General features: G+C 43.1%; 1 long non-coding RNA gene across 1 annotated transcript in view; it reads right to left on the bottom strand.

Moving 5' to 3' along the window:
- LOC117348892 overlaps positions 1-2,268 on the bottom strand; it is a 42,483-nt gene extending 40,215 nt beyond the window's left edge. The window contains exon 1 of the long non-coding RNA XR_004537062.1: positions 2,166-2,268. This is a non-coding gene — a long non-coding RNA (uncharacterized LOC117348892). The remainder of the gene's footprint in view (positions 1-2,165) is intronic.
- Positions 2,269-15,098: the final 12,830 nt, after the last annotated feature.

Raw genomic sequence — 15,098 nt, 5'->3', positions numbered from 1 at the left:
TACAAAGAAACGAAGAAACCGTAAAACTACACTGACTTACAAGATTTGCAGAAAACAATTTGTAGTTAAAATAGCAAGAATTTTCAGTTCTAAAATAGAAGACCGGATTTTCAATTACCAATAAATTTGATAAACAATGATGATTTCAACAATTTTCTAAACTGCAAATATGCCAAACCGTTTGGGAGGAAATTATATAAACGGTGCTCAAAATTTGCTTCTGGAAAAATATCAGCGCTGTGCACAATCCTATATAGGGTGTACGCTCTTTCTAGAATAACGCTTAGCGCCGATTCCCATACCTGTCTCTAGGTTCCAGACTTACACCTGCTGAAATATGATATAAATGCTGGCACTAGAGGTCTGCACGAGAACGGGAATCGCGGGAATCCTGCAGGTCCCGCGGGGGTCCTGGGGGCATCCCTCCAACCCATGGGATTCCCACAGGGACCCCCCTCTGGCCCACGGAACTCCCACGGGGACCCCCCTCAAGCCAATAGGACTCCCACGGGAATGGAAGACTTTGGAAGCAGGGTTCATCCATATAATATAATGGACATATCAGCCTTAGTAAAAGAGGGGGTTTATAAGTTAATTACCTGAACAGAAAACCAAAAAAGGGTTCCACCAAAGAGATTCCACAAGGAAAACAGCAGTGCAAACACAAAAGAAACTGGAATTGATGATCCTGTGAGAAGTAATTGCTGCTTTTTATGGGGACGGGCGGGGATGGAGGTAATTCCTTGAGGGGATGGGTGGGGACGGAGAGGATCCTGGCAGGGATGGGTGGGATTTCTGTCCCCGTGCAACTCTCAAGCTGGCACTCAATAGAGGCAGTATTCTATAACTACACAGGACCACACCCCTTTTGAGTGACACACCAGTAGAGTCGCACACGGTGACTTATAGCAGTGTATTGCAAATTATATGCCGTGGCACACTAGTGTGCCACCTGAGATTCCAGGTGTGCCGCGAGACACTGGGGAGGAGGAGAGGCACCAGCAACGGCTGACTGCCTACAGGACGTGCCTCTCGCATCACGCATGCACGTGATGTCATCGAGTCAACAGCCGTGCACTTCCGGATGCCCTTTAGCCACAGCCACCATGTTTAGTGTGCCACGGCTTTGCAAAGTTTGCGAGACATTGACTTATAGAATAACATGCAGCCAGATGCACATGAAAATTTTAGTAAGTGCCAAGTAACTTGAATAAACGGGTGTGCAAATCTGGATTGGTGGTAAAGCCTTTACACAAGTCAGATGCAGTACTGGCTAGATCTTGTGACTCCTGAAGCAGGCGTTGATTGCCATAACACAGATCTGTGTCAAGTCTGACAATGTTTTTATGTTTATTACAAATTTTTTTCCGTTAGAAAACTGAATCAGGCTATTTGTTTTTTGTACTTTATTTGTTTTAGAAAAATTGTTACATTACTTTTTTTTCTGGTATGTTAATAAATATTATTTTATGTAGTTCATTGGAATTTAATTGGTCCTCCCCTACTCTTTTCCCTGAGGCTGAACCATATATCTCCACAATTTCCACTCCTATGCTTGTTTCTGATGAAAGCATATCAAGGGAATCAGTCTCAAAAATGAGAATTGGAAATATGAAATGTCTATGATTTTTCCTATTTTAGTTCATTTTGATTCTGAAACAAAAGTAAAAACAAATAGCCCTTCCCTTTTACAAAACTGTACAAGAGGTTTTTAGTGCTGGCCAGCCTGCTGAATGCTCTGCACTGCTCCTTTGGACACCAAGTTTCTATGAGCATCGGAGCAGTGCAGAAAAGTCCATCAAGGACAATCGTATTGCACCCTCAGACCCCAGCAGTCAATCCACTGCTAGAGATGATGCTTGGCCTGTTTCAGTCACAAACAATGCATGACTTGTTGGTCTCAGTGCCCAGGCCTTCTGAAGCAGAGGGCTCCAAGTCATTACTTACTCCATCTTTTTCACCTACACCACTGTCAGAGAAAGAGAAGCAAAAGAGGGCTTCCCTAGACACAGTTGACCAGGAAGTGGACAATCCTCAATTGGAACCCATGCCCATTGCAGATCTAATGATCAAGAGTTTATCTCTTGCAGTAGAGTCCCAAGTCTTGACCTATTCATGGGGACCTTTAGATCAACGGTCGGATGTGGAAAAGCCTACTGACCTACCTTCCAATCTGTTTTCACCTTTGCCCAAAAGCACCTCTCCTTCTAAAAGTGTCATCTGTTCTGCATTCAGTCTGGAAGATATCAAAGGCAGTCAGGTTTATCCAGCAGGAAGAAAGGAGTTTCTTAGGTTGTTACAGTACATCAACACCTCAAAGGAAGCAGAAGCAATGCCAACCCGTTGTCTTCTCCAAAAAACTGCAAATGAGAATGTTGCAAAAAAGTTGGATCTAAAAATAAAGTTCTAGCCTCTCCGGAATTTAGTGCATCTACCCCACCGTTCTGTAGTAATTGAATCAGCATTGACAAAAGCCAAACATTCCAAGGAATACTCCAACACCCCAGCAGGCGAGAAGCCAAAGACTTTAGATTACATCAGTGAGAAGGCTTTCCAAGGAGCTAGGCTCAGTTCCAGGACTGCAGCTATCCAGTTTTACATGATGCACCAGGATAGCAGACCATGAAGTCGCTTGCTGAGGCTTTTCTACTTGATTAAAGGGAAAAAGAATCCTTCACCAGATCAGCAGCACTGAGAAGTATAGTCAGTGTTTAACATAGTAACATAGTAGATGACGGCAGATAAAGACCCGAATGGTCCATCCAGTCTGCTCAACCTGATTCAATTTAAATTTTTTAATTTTTTCTTCTTAGCTATTTCTGGGCAAGAATCCAAAGCTCTACCCAGTACTGTGCTTGGGTTCCAATTGCCGAAATCTCTGTTAAGACTTACTCCAGCCCATCTACACCCTCCCAGCCATTGAAGCCCTCCCCAGCTCATCCTCCACCAAACAGCCTATGAGGCATTTGACATTGCGGCTCACAGTGCAGCGATTTAGACAGGAGGTTTCAAGCCTGTTCTTTCTTGTGTTTGATCCAATTTGGTTTTCTGACCTATCACATGCCATCAATAGGGACCCCTGAGGAAGGAATGCTTCTTCGAAACACGGACCGTGCTGGGTCCGGTCCATCTGTACATCAGGACCAGTTTTTTGGATATGTTTATTTATGTTGTGTTTTCGTATTATAAATAAATTCCTGCGTCCTGTACATTGCGATGCAGTTTGGTTTTGGGTTTGCTCTGCATTTTCACTGCAGGCCCTGTCGATTGTTTTTCTTGTTTTGCATTTGACATATTTACCAGAACATCATTAGTGGCAATAAGAGCAAGAAATTAGCATGGCTCAGAGTTTCAGGATTAAGCAAAGTTTGTGCAGATACTGGTATCACCATGCATAGGAGAAACCCCTTTTGGAAATAAGGAAAAAGAGGCCATGGTTGTATTAAAAGATCTCTGCTTCAGCCTCCAAACACTTTCCACCGCAATGTCAAAACAGTCTATGGACTCACAGAAACAGTCTTACTCATACAGAAAGTCCTAGGTCTTGGAAAAGAAGGCTGTAGAAACCTCAGCTAGGTGTCCAGTCAAAACCATCACTTATTTTTTCATCAGGGGCAGCATAACCAGTTTGTCAACCAATGCATTGGATCACCTCCCCACAGGAGGCAGAACATATTATTTTGGCAATTTGTGTCACAATCTCACCAAAGACAAATAAATGCTGAAGATAGTAAGACAAATTGCCTAAGAACCTAAGAATAGCCTTCCTGGGTCAGACCAATGGTCCATCTAGCCCATCATTCCATCTTCACGGTGGTCAATCTAGGTCACAAGTATCTGGCAAAAACCCAAATAGTAGCAACAGTCCATGCTACCAATCCAGGGCAAGCAGTAGCTTCTCCCTATGTCTGTCTCAATAGCAGACTATGAACATTTCCTCCAGGAATTTGTCCAACTCTTTTTTAAAACCAGCTATGTTAACCACTCTTACTACATCCTCTGGCAGTGCATTTCCGAACTTAAATATTCTCTGAGTAAAAAATTATTTCCTTCTATTGGTTTTAAAAGTATCTCCCTGTATCTTCATCAAGTATCCCCCTAGTCCCTGTAATTTTTGATGGAGTACAACATCAATCAACTTGTACCTGCTCTACACCACTCAGGATTTTGTAAACTTCAATCATATCTCCCCTCAGCCATCTCTTTTCCAGATTGAAGAACCCTAATTGTTTTAGTCTTTCCTCATGTGAGAGGCGTTCCATCCCCTTTATCATCTTGGTCGCTTTTCTTTGAACCTTTAATAGTTCCACTGTAACTTTTTTGAGATAAGGCGACCAGAACTGAGCATAGTTCTCATTGTGAGGTCACACCATGGAGTGATACAAAGGCATTATATTTATTTATTTCATTCATTTTTTATCTTGTCCTCCCCAAAAAACTCAGGATGGGTTACAGGTTAATATACAGTTAAGTTAAGTTACAATATGCCATAGTTACAGTACAAGTTTTTTTTTTGGTTGGTACAAGTTTTTATCCTAAGTTGACACATACTAGGGATCTAATACCAATATCCATAATATACAGTTTATAGGTTAAATTTGTCACAGTTACAGTACAAGATTTTATAATATGAGTTTTTATCCTAACGCAACACATACCAAGGATCATGTATCAATATACATTTCTTTATAATCCATTGGTCATGGAAACAGGTATGTTTTTATTGCTTTCCTAAAGTTGAGAAGTACTTCAAGGGATCTTATCTGTGGAGGCAGTTGATTCCAGTGGGTCGGTATGAAGTCGTCTGGCAGTTTGCAGTTGAAGGGCCCGACCAAAGGGTGTTCTGAGATGTATTTCATCCTGGCAGTGGAGGGATCTTTTCAGCATGTAAGGAGGAAGCTTGGTCGCCACATAGCCCGACACCATGTCGTGCAAGGATTTGAACACTAGCATCAGGCCCTTGAAGACACAATGTTTGGCTACAGGCAGCCAGTGAGCTGATGATTAGAGCCTGAGGGACCAGGTCGCGGGGATGGAGGTTCTTTAGAAGTCTGCTGCTCACATCGGCCTCAGCTCTCCTTCTGAAGTCACTTCCTGTTCGTGAGACCAGGAAGTGATGTCAGAGGGAGAGCCAAGGCCAGTCGGTGTGGGTAGCAGGTTGGAGACGGTGCTCGCACTAGTGATGTTAAAGAGGTATGGGGGAAGGAAAGGGGCGTGTGGGCACCACCGCCCCAGCCACCTCCTACTCTCGCTAAACCAATCCTGTCTTACAGCATTCACTGCTATTCCACTACCATGACTCTCCTTTCCCACACACAGAGCTCTGCTAATGCACTACAGCAGCATTAGCTATTTTAGGAAAGCAAAGTGGTTTGAGAAATTTTAAATATCATGTGCTTGAATCTTAAAATATTAATCAGAATGGCCACCAAATTCTATCATGACCTTAAACTTTTAGGTACTAAAAAAATTCTTTCTTTTAGTACCCACAGGGAAAGCACTAGTACAAAATGATACTATATCAAGTTGCATCAATACGCATACTACATAAGAACATAAGAGTACCCTTACTGGGTCAGGCCAATCCAGGTTACTAGTACCTGGTGAAAACCCAACGAGTAGCAACATTCCAGCATCTCAAAAAATAGCAAGATGCCGGAACCCCAATGAGAGCAACATTCCAGAGCTGAGATTGTGATGTCATAATGCCTCATTCCACAGTGCCGATAGTACAATGGGTTGATTGTCCTATACTTTGCTTACATAAGAATAGCCTTACTGGGTCAGACTATTCAGTCCATCAAAGCCAGTAGCCCATTCTCAAAGTGGCCATTCCAGGTCCCTAGTACCTGGCCAAAACCCAAGGAGTAGCAATATTCCAATAACAGACTATGGACTTTTCCAAACCTTACTTAAAACCAGCTACGCTATCCGCTCTTACCACAACCTCTGGCAATGCGTTCCAGAGCTTAACTATGTTTTGAGTTTCCTCCTATTGGTTTTAAAAGTATTTCCCTGTAACTTCATCGAGTGTCCTTTAATCTTTGTAATGTTTGACGGAGTGAAAAATCGATTCACTTGTACCCGTTCTACTCCACTCAGGATTTTGTAGACTTCAATCATATCTCCCCTCAGCCTTCTCTTTTCCAAGCAGAAGAGCCCTAACCTTTTTCGTCTTTCCTCATACGAAAGGAGTTCCATCCCCTATCTTGGTTGCTCTTCTTTGATCCTTTTCTAGTGCTGCTATATCTCTCTGGAGATAAAGAAACCAGAATTGAACGCAATACTCCAGGTGAGGTCACACCAAGGAGCGATACAGAGACATTATAACATTCCTAGTCTTGTTAACTATCCCATTGTATTAATATAGAAGAATTAATTGGATCTCAGGTTGCTATTTAAAATGGAGGTATTTGTGAACCTTATTCTATCTCTATGAGAGTACAAAGAAAAGCTAAGTTTGGTTAACAAACTTAACACCAGTTTCTCAATCTTTAGACATTGGGAACACTGAGTAAGAAGTGGAACTCCCAGCCATTACGCAACAGAAACACCTATATATATAGGTTAAATAGTATAAGACGAGATATTTAAAAGAATGAAGGCCTGAGAAATTGTAGCCTCATTTATGTAAAGTTCTAATTGGATTGGAAGCCCAAGGGCTAGAAGGGGGCTTATGGGACCCCTCAAAATATTATCAATTAATAACATTACAGCTTTTCTGATCTTTAGGTTGCTGCAAAAAATTGTCCTTTCATCAAGCAGTCTTTTTCTCCATTTAATAAATATTTCAGAAGTGGATGTATTCCATCCAGCCCTTGTCCTGGCTGACGTCTGTTCTGTAAACTTTCCTAAAGAGACAGGTGCAGGAGGATGGAAAGAGATTTCATTACCAAACATGCTGCTTATCTCTCGCCAAGCATTACATTACATTAGGGATTTCTATTCCGCCATTACATTGCGGTTCAAGGTGGATTACAAAATAATTATCAAGGAAGTATTCCAAAAATATCTTACCATAAAGATATCTGGTCATTTTCAAAGATAGTAAGAAATGAGTATGGCTAGTTGTTTTGGGTAGGTGGCTTTAGTGAGAGGCGGTATTTGAAACTTGCGGTGTTATTTCTTTTTCAGGGATTTCTTGAAGAGTATGGTCTTTATTTCTTTTCTAAAAGTTTTGTAGTCTAGGGATGCCGTCAGTAGATTGGCGATTTGGTTGTCTAGTTTGGCTGCTTGAGTGGCTAGGAGGCCATCATATAGTTTTTTCCGTTTGACCTCCTTAATTGGGGGGTATGAGAATGGGGTGTGAGTTTTCCTATGTCTGGTTGAGGTGTTGTGGATGAGGCAGTTGTCTAGGTAGTTTGGGCTTTCTCCGTATAAAGTCTTAAATAGTAGACAGTAGAATTTAAATTGTATTCTTGCTGGGATTGGAAGCCAATGCGATTTGAGATATGCTTCTGTAATGTGGTCATGTTTCTTCAATGAGTAGATGAGTCTCAGTGCTGTGTTTTGGATTGTTTGTAGTTGTTCTATCTTACCCCCACTTTTATGAAGCTGTGTTAGGCTTTTTTATCGCTGGCCATGGCGGTAAAAACTCAGCAGCTCACAGGAATTCTATGAGCGTCAGATTTATGCATTAACACTGGACGATTAACCGAAAACTGGGAGCTAATCAGACTTGCCTTTCACTTTGGCGCCAAGCAGCAATATTCAGCAAAAATAACCAGTTACAAATGACCGGTTAGCTGCCAACCAGCGAGTTAACTGGTTGGCAGCCAATCCTGACCAGTTAACTCGTGCTGAATATCTGCAGGAATGTCTTTTATGGTGGAGTCAAATATGTACATCTGTGTTACTTAGGAATTGTCAACAAAACTGAGAAAATGGGGACAAGTCAACATAGAAAAGATACAATAGGTGAGTGGAAGATACAAGACAAGCCAGGGAAGGCAGAGAATACGAGGGGAAGTGATGCTTTTCTGATGCTTATCCAATAACACCTATTGATTTTTTTGATTTTTTTTTACATTGGGGGTGCTTTATGGGTGATTATTATGGCACGTACCATGCATGGAAGGAGGAGCTAAATCGGTGCAAGAATCCCTGCAGAAAAACTACACCGACGAAGCAATTGAAACGAATGAACTGACTATTGAACTTGTGATCAAGGCCCTTCTTGAAGTTGTACAGTCAGGTGAGAAGAGCATAGAGCTAGCAGTTATGAGGAGAGATCGGCCACTCAAGATCCTAAACGTGGAAGAAATGGAAAAGTATGTTGCAGAAATTGAGAAAGAAAAGGAAGAAGCAAAAGAAGACAGCATGACAGTTTTAGCACATTGCAGAATGATTATTCTATAATAAACCAATCTTTTTATGAACAGAAAAAAACACACCTAAAATCAGAAGTCATAGGTACAGTGTATATTGTATATAGTAATATAAATTTGCTCCAACCTTATGCAATGCTATGCCACCTCAACTCCGCCTCGAAAATTTCCTTGACAAATTTAAGACTAAACTAAAAACGTTCTTATTCCAAGATGCATATCACAGCCCTTAAATACCTCCTCTCCAACAGCCAGTAAAACTTATCATCAACCGCTTTTAAGAAGCGACCCTCACTCCTGATGTCATATCCCTCCCCCTCTTCCCTGTTCTTTTATTTTGTTTTTAATGATGTATTTATCGACTCCCCCTTCCCCTCAAGTCCAAATTGTCTTTTAATGTTCACTCTTCCCCCACTTATAATTATTATATATATATATATATTTTTTAACTTTTAATTTTTTTTAGCATTGTAAACCATCTAGATGCACGTCGATGGTCGGTATATTAAAATTAATAAAACTTGAAACTCCACGCAAGTTCTTGACATGCATGTAATTATCAGTAAAAAGAGTTGGATAAGGTGACTATTAACTGAATGATATAGTAGATAATGTATTCTTAATATACAAATCCCAGTCAATATTCAGCTGATCATTGACAGCTAAGCTAGACCTGGATATTCAATGCTGGGCCATGTCTGGTCCTCAACACTGAATATGTGGGTCTAACTAGATTGCTGCTGGCTGCTCAAACTTTTGTAAGTCCTGGATAATATTCAGCCAGGACCCCAATAAGATATCTACTGTATGTGGATTTCGACTGAGAACTGCATAAGAGGTTCTGTTATTTTCCCCCTCCCCCCACCGGCTAACCCCAATCCCCTTCTGACCTCTTGCCCCGAGAACACACCTCTCCTCTTTAGGCACCCTCCCATCCCCCCAGAGATCAGACCCTGACCAAACCCACCATCACCAACTCATTGGTAGTCCCCCCTCCAGAGTAGGGGTACCAGATTTTCAAAGTTAAAAAAAGAGGACACATGGTCCCTCCCCATTCTGCCCCAAGTCATGTCCTGTCCCACCCCCGGCCTGCCCCATTACGCCCCCAGTCATGCCTCCACGCAAACCTTCATCATCTTCCCTGAGTCCGGGGCTGCGTCTGGAGGGGCTAGAGCATGCACAGATGCGACACGATCACATCGCATGCGTGCTTGCAACATTATCACATCACATCCGCGCATGCTCCGAGGCCCTCCCAGATGCGGCCCCAAGCTCAGGCTTTCCAAAACAAAACCTGGACAAACTACTGGGTTTTGGAAATCCATCCGGGCACCTGGATAGTCTTCTAAAACAGTGGGTCTCAAACCTTTTTAGCTAGGGCACACTAAACGGAGCAAATGTTTTTTGCAGCACATTATAATTGAAATTGCAAAACCGACAAAAATTTAAATTTGAGAGTTATTTTTTTAAAGTTCTTTAAGCTTTGTATGGGTAATTGTAACAACTGTGAAACTAAAGTGGATAGAATAGAATTGCTAATCAATGCGATGGATGTGCTTGTTTTTGAGTGCAAATTAACTCAAAATGCAGCTCGATAGTTGACAAGCAAACATGCATTTCATCATTCACCGTCGGCAGTCATTCACTTTTTTAAAATTTAATTTCTGTCAGAGCTGAAAATCCAACCCTCCCTTTTACAAACCCGTAGCGCGGTTTTCAACGCCAGCCGCAGCGGTAACAGCTCCGACGCTCATAGAATTCCTATGAGCGTCAGAGCTGTTACTGCCGTAGCTGGTGCTAAATTCTACGCTACGGTTTTGTAAAGAGGGAGTGGGGCAAATTCGCAAAGATAAGAAGATCCAAACGGTAACAAAGCCTTGGTTTCTTCGTTGCTCAAGTTAGGATATCTCAGGGGTGGGCAATTCTGGTCCTCGAGGGCCGAAATCCAGTAAGGTTTTCAGGATTTCCCCAATGAGTATGCATTGAAAGCAGTGCATGCAAATAGATCTCATGCATTAAAAAAAAAAAAATTACTTGCCATTAGTTTTCAAGGACCAATCACGTCAAAGAATGATGCTCGTCTGGGTGGTTGTATCCTTATGCGCACAGATGCTCACACCATTGACAGACTCTTGTATATGCAACGTACATATCATCTATTCTAGTGTATTCTTATAAAGGGAAATTTAAAAATAAAGTACAATTCTGGAATCTCACATGGCACACCTGGAATCTCTTCGGGACACACCAGTGGTCTGTGGCACGCAGTTGGAGAGACACTGCTCTGAAATGAGAACATGTCTGGTAACCCTACTCCAGAACCGATCTTACAATCCCTGATGGTCCCTTGGTGTCCAGCATATCTCTCCTTCCCTACCTTCCCCCCAATCTTCTCCAGGATCTCTCCTTCCCTACATCCCCCCATTTAATTTATTTATTCAACTTTCTATACTGTTCTCCCAAGGAAGCTCAGAATGGTTTGCATGACTTTATTCGGGTACTCAAGCATTTCCCTCTCTGTCCCGGTGGGCTCACAATCTATCTATCGTACCTGGGGCAATGGGGGGGATTAAGTGACTTGCCCAGGGTCACAAGGAGCAGCGTGGGCTTGAACCCACAACCCAAGGGTGCTGAGGCCGTAGCTTTAACCACTGTGCCACACACTTCCCAATGTTCAGCATCTCTCTCCTTCCTTGTCTCTATTCTGAAGTGTTCAGCACCTTCCCCTCCCCCCCCCACCAAAGTGTTTAGTGGCTTTCATGCCACTTTTGGGGCAGCACTTCTGCCAATGCAACAGTCATGGTGTCTACAGAAGATTCATTATAGATGGTGTGGGGCCTTGGGAATCTATGTGTGCTCAAAGCCTGTAGGGTCCCCCCATCTTCTGAACTTCCTGTTTTCAAGCAGGTGGGAGTCAGAAGGCTTTGAGCATGTGAAAATTCTCAAGGCCCTTCAGCAGCCATGCTGAATAGAAACATAGATGCATAGAAAAATGACAGCAGATAAAGACCATATGGCTTATTCAGTCTGCCTATCCATATTGGCTAGATTAATTAAGCAAACCGATCGTGTACCGATTAGTTTGCGAGTCCTTGGCGACCCGATTTCCCTCCGACCCGATTCACTAACCTATGTACCGATCCGACCCCGATCTGTGCATGCAAATGAGAGGAATTGGCATGCAATGCAGGAAGGACGCAATTCACTAAACTTTCTTCTGGCACACCAACTGGCTGGCCGATCAAAAAACTAGGACCAGTCACTTGTGCTAAAACCCTGCTCTGGCCGCCCTGCTCTCTGCCCAGACTCGCCTGACCTGCTCAGCCCAGACTCGCCTGCCCTTCCCCACAGTACGATCCCATAGTTTTAACCCGGTGGTTTAAAGTGGATTAAAACCACGGGCTCGTAAAGTTAAAAAAAAACAGTAAAGTAAACAGTAAAAGTAAAAAAATTAAAAAAAACTCTGAGGGGCACGAAGGACCAGCGCATGTGCAGACCATCTACAGTCAAGGAAGATGGTCTGCGCATGTTCAAGGATCGCTCTCCAGTGATCCGTGCGGTCGGTGGGGGGCATGCCAACGATTGCCCCCATTTGCATGTAGGCTTTTAGTGAATTCGTCGGCCTGCCTGCAATCGGACACGGATCTCAGGTTAGTGAATCTATTCTAACCCATTGTGTACTATCACTTCCTCTCCCTTAGAAATCCTGTATGCTGGTCCCATGTTTTCTTGCATTCATGTATAGTCTTCATCTCCACCACATCTACCGGAAGGCCTTCCCTATATCCACTAACTTTCCGGTAAAGAAACATTTCTTTAGATTATTCTTATCCTCTTTCACATTCATCTTATGCCCCTTTATTCTGTAGCTTCCCTTCAGTTGAAAGAGACTCTTCTCCTGTGCATCTATGCCACGGATCTATTTCAATGTCTCCATCATATCTCCCCTTTCCTGCTATTTTTCCAAAGTGCACATATTGAGATATTCAAATCAGTCCCCATACACTTTATAATGAAGATCACTGGCCATTTTAGTAGCTGCCCTCTGGAGATGCCACACACACACACACACACACACACACACACACACATACACACTCCTCAAATTGTGCTGCCCTAGGCAGATGCCTATCTGCCTTGTGGACAGGCTGGCCCTACTTCAATTTGTTTTTGCAAGAAGGAATAGATAAGCAACAAAGCCCGGCTTATGAGAATAACACTCATACAAATCACAGGATGCATTATCCTAATTGATCTAGGAATTTCTTACTCAGGGGTGCTTTATGAGAATTGAATTTATAAAGCAAAAACTGCCACAGCAAAATTTTCCTACTGTATCCTGTGACAGCTATTCAGGGACTGCTGTACACCACCTTGGGTGAATCTCTTCATAAAGGTAGTTAATAAATCCCAATAAATAATAATAATTATAGACAAGGTCTCTATAAAGAAGTTAAGAGTCCTACAAACACATACAGTATTCAAACAGAAGTTAGATGTTTTCTGCTGCAATAAACAAATAACTGCTTTTTTATTCAATGTTTGGGGCCTTATATCCAGTTTATATAGGAGGCTATTCTGTAATAGAGAGTTGCGCGGGGACAGAAATCCCAACCATCCCCGCCCGTCCCCGCCAGGATCCTCTCCATCTCCACCCATCCCCACCAGGATCCTCTCCATCCCCACCCGTCCCCATCAGGATCCTCTCCGTCCCCACTCGTCCCCGCCAGGATCCTCTCCGTCCCCACCCGTCCCCGTCAGGATCCTCTCCGTCCCCACCCGTCCCCGCTAGGATCCTCTCCATCCCCACCTGTCCTTGTCAGGATCCTCTCCATTCCCACCCATCCCCACAAGGAATTACCGCCATCCCCGCCCGTCCCCATAAAAAGCAGCAATTACTTCTGACAGGATCATCAATTCCACAGTTTCTTTTGTGTTTGTGCTGCTGTTTTCCTTGTGGGATCTCTTTGGTGGAACCTTTTTTTTTGTTTTTTATTCAGGTAATTAACTTATAAACCCCCTCTTTTACTAAGGCTGACGTGTCCATTATATTATATGGACAAACCCTGCTTCCAAAGCCTTCCATCCCCGTGGGAGTCCCATTGGCCAGAGGGGGGGTCCCCGTGGGAGTCCCGTGGACCAGAGGGGTGTCCCCGTGGGAGTCCTGTGGGTTAGGGGGGGATTCCCGCGAGACCCCCGTGGGACCCGCAGGATTCCCGTGATCCCCGTTCCCATGCAGACTTCTATTCTGTAAATGGGAGCCTCTGATATTTATTTATTTTACAGATTTACAATCCACTGACAACTAAGCAGCGTACAGTTAACATACATAATACAGTAATTAAAACAACACAAAGCGCATTTTGCACACTGAAAAGTTTACAAGAAGCGGCCATTATAGGCAAGATGCCCCATCAGATCCAAGAAAGAAGCCTATACAAACAAATACTATTTATTTATTGAAAAATTTATATACCGTATATTACCTATACGGTTTCCATAGTAACAAGCATAAAATGTTAAAGAAACATACATTCGGCCTCTTTTTACAAAGCCGCACTAGCAGCTGCACTGCGCTAATGGCCCCGAAGTTCATAGAGATTTAAAGGGCTTCGGGGCAGCAGTCGCAAGAGCAGCTTTGTAAAAGAGGCCGATAGTTCAGTTGTCAAAAAACAACAACCCAACACTCTTAAAAAATGGTCGGAAACTATCAGAAATCTTCAAATCCAGTTTGAATATAAAATTTCAACTCAAAAAAGGGTTCATAGACAAAATCGCGCGAGACAACGGTGCGCAGACAACTGAGCGCAAGGTTGACGGCGCGTCGAAGAAAAGCACTATTTTAAAGGGTTCTGACGGGGGGTGTTGGTGGGGAACCCCCCTATTTTACTTAACAGACATTGCGCTGGCGTTGTGGGGGGTTTGGGGGGTTGTAACCCCCCTCATTATACTTGAAACCAAACTTTTTGCCTGTTTTTTAGGGAAAAAGTTCAGTTTTAAGTATAATGTGGGGGGTTACAACCCCCCCAAACCCCCCACAACGCCAGCGCAATGTCTGTTAAGTAAAGTGGGAGGGTTCCCCCCCACACCCCCTGTTAGAGCCCTTTAAAATAGTGCTTTTCTTCGGCGCGCCGTCAACCTTGCGCTCAGTTGTCTGCGCTCAGTTGTCGGTGCGCCGTTGTCTCGCGCGATTTAGTCCCGTCACCCAAAAAAGCCTTCCCAAACAGCTGAATTTTTAACATTTTCTTAAAATTCATTCCAGCAGCACACAAACGCAGAATTCCTGGCAGGATATTCCACAGCTTTACTCCCGCTACAGATAACATAGTCACATCAATCTTAATGTGGGAGATTAACATATTACCTTCCAAACATAATTTCATACTGTTTTCTGATCTCAGACTTCTTTTAGGCTGATAGATATGTTTTCAGCTGCTTTTTAAACTGCTGGAAAGAATTTCAACAAAGCAAATATTCAGGGAGAGCATTCCACATTTTTGGGTCCATTACTGAGAAACAACCATGATGGGTCACAACATGCTTGACTAGCCGCACATCTGACATCCCTATCCTTCTTTCCTCATTTACTCTCATATGGATACTTGGCTATATTTTTGACTGGTTGGGTGGGATAGGGTTACCATATGGCTCCAGAAAAAAGAGGATAGATTGAGACATCCACTTCCACTAACTGGGGGTTAGGCAAGAGCCAGAATATACCTCCACAAGGGTCACTCTTGGAATTCTTGTTGCCAAGAACTCCCTCCTAGT

This window comes from Geotrypetes seraphini, chromosome 15 (assembly GCF_902459505.1).
Source record: "Geotrypetes seraphini chromosome 15, aGeoSer1.1, whole genome shotgun sequence".
In the NCBI taxonomy this organism is placed as follows: domain Eukaryota; kingdom Metazoa; phylum Chordata; class Amphibia; order Gymnophiona; family Dermophiidae; genus Geotrypetes; species Geotrypetes seraphini.
The sequence above is the reverse complement of the archived record's forward strand: the minus strand, read 5'-3'. Positions and strand labels throughout refer to the sequence as shown.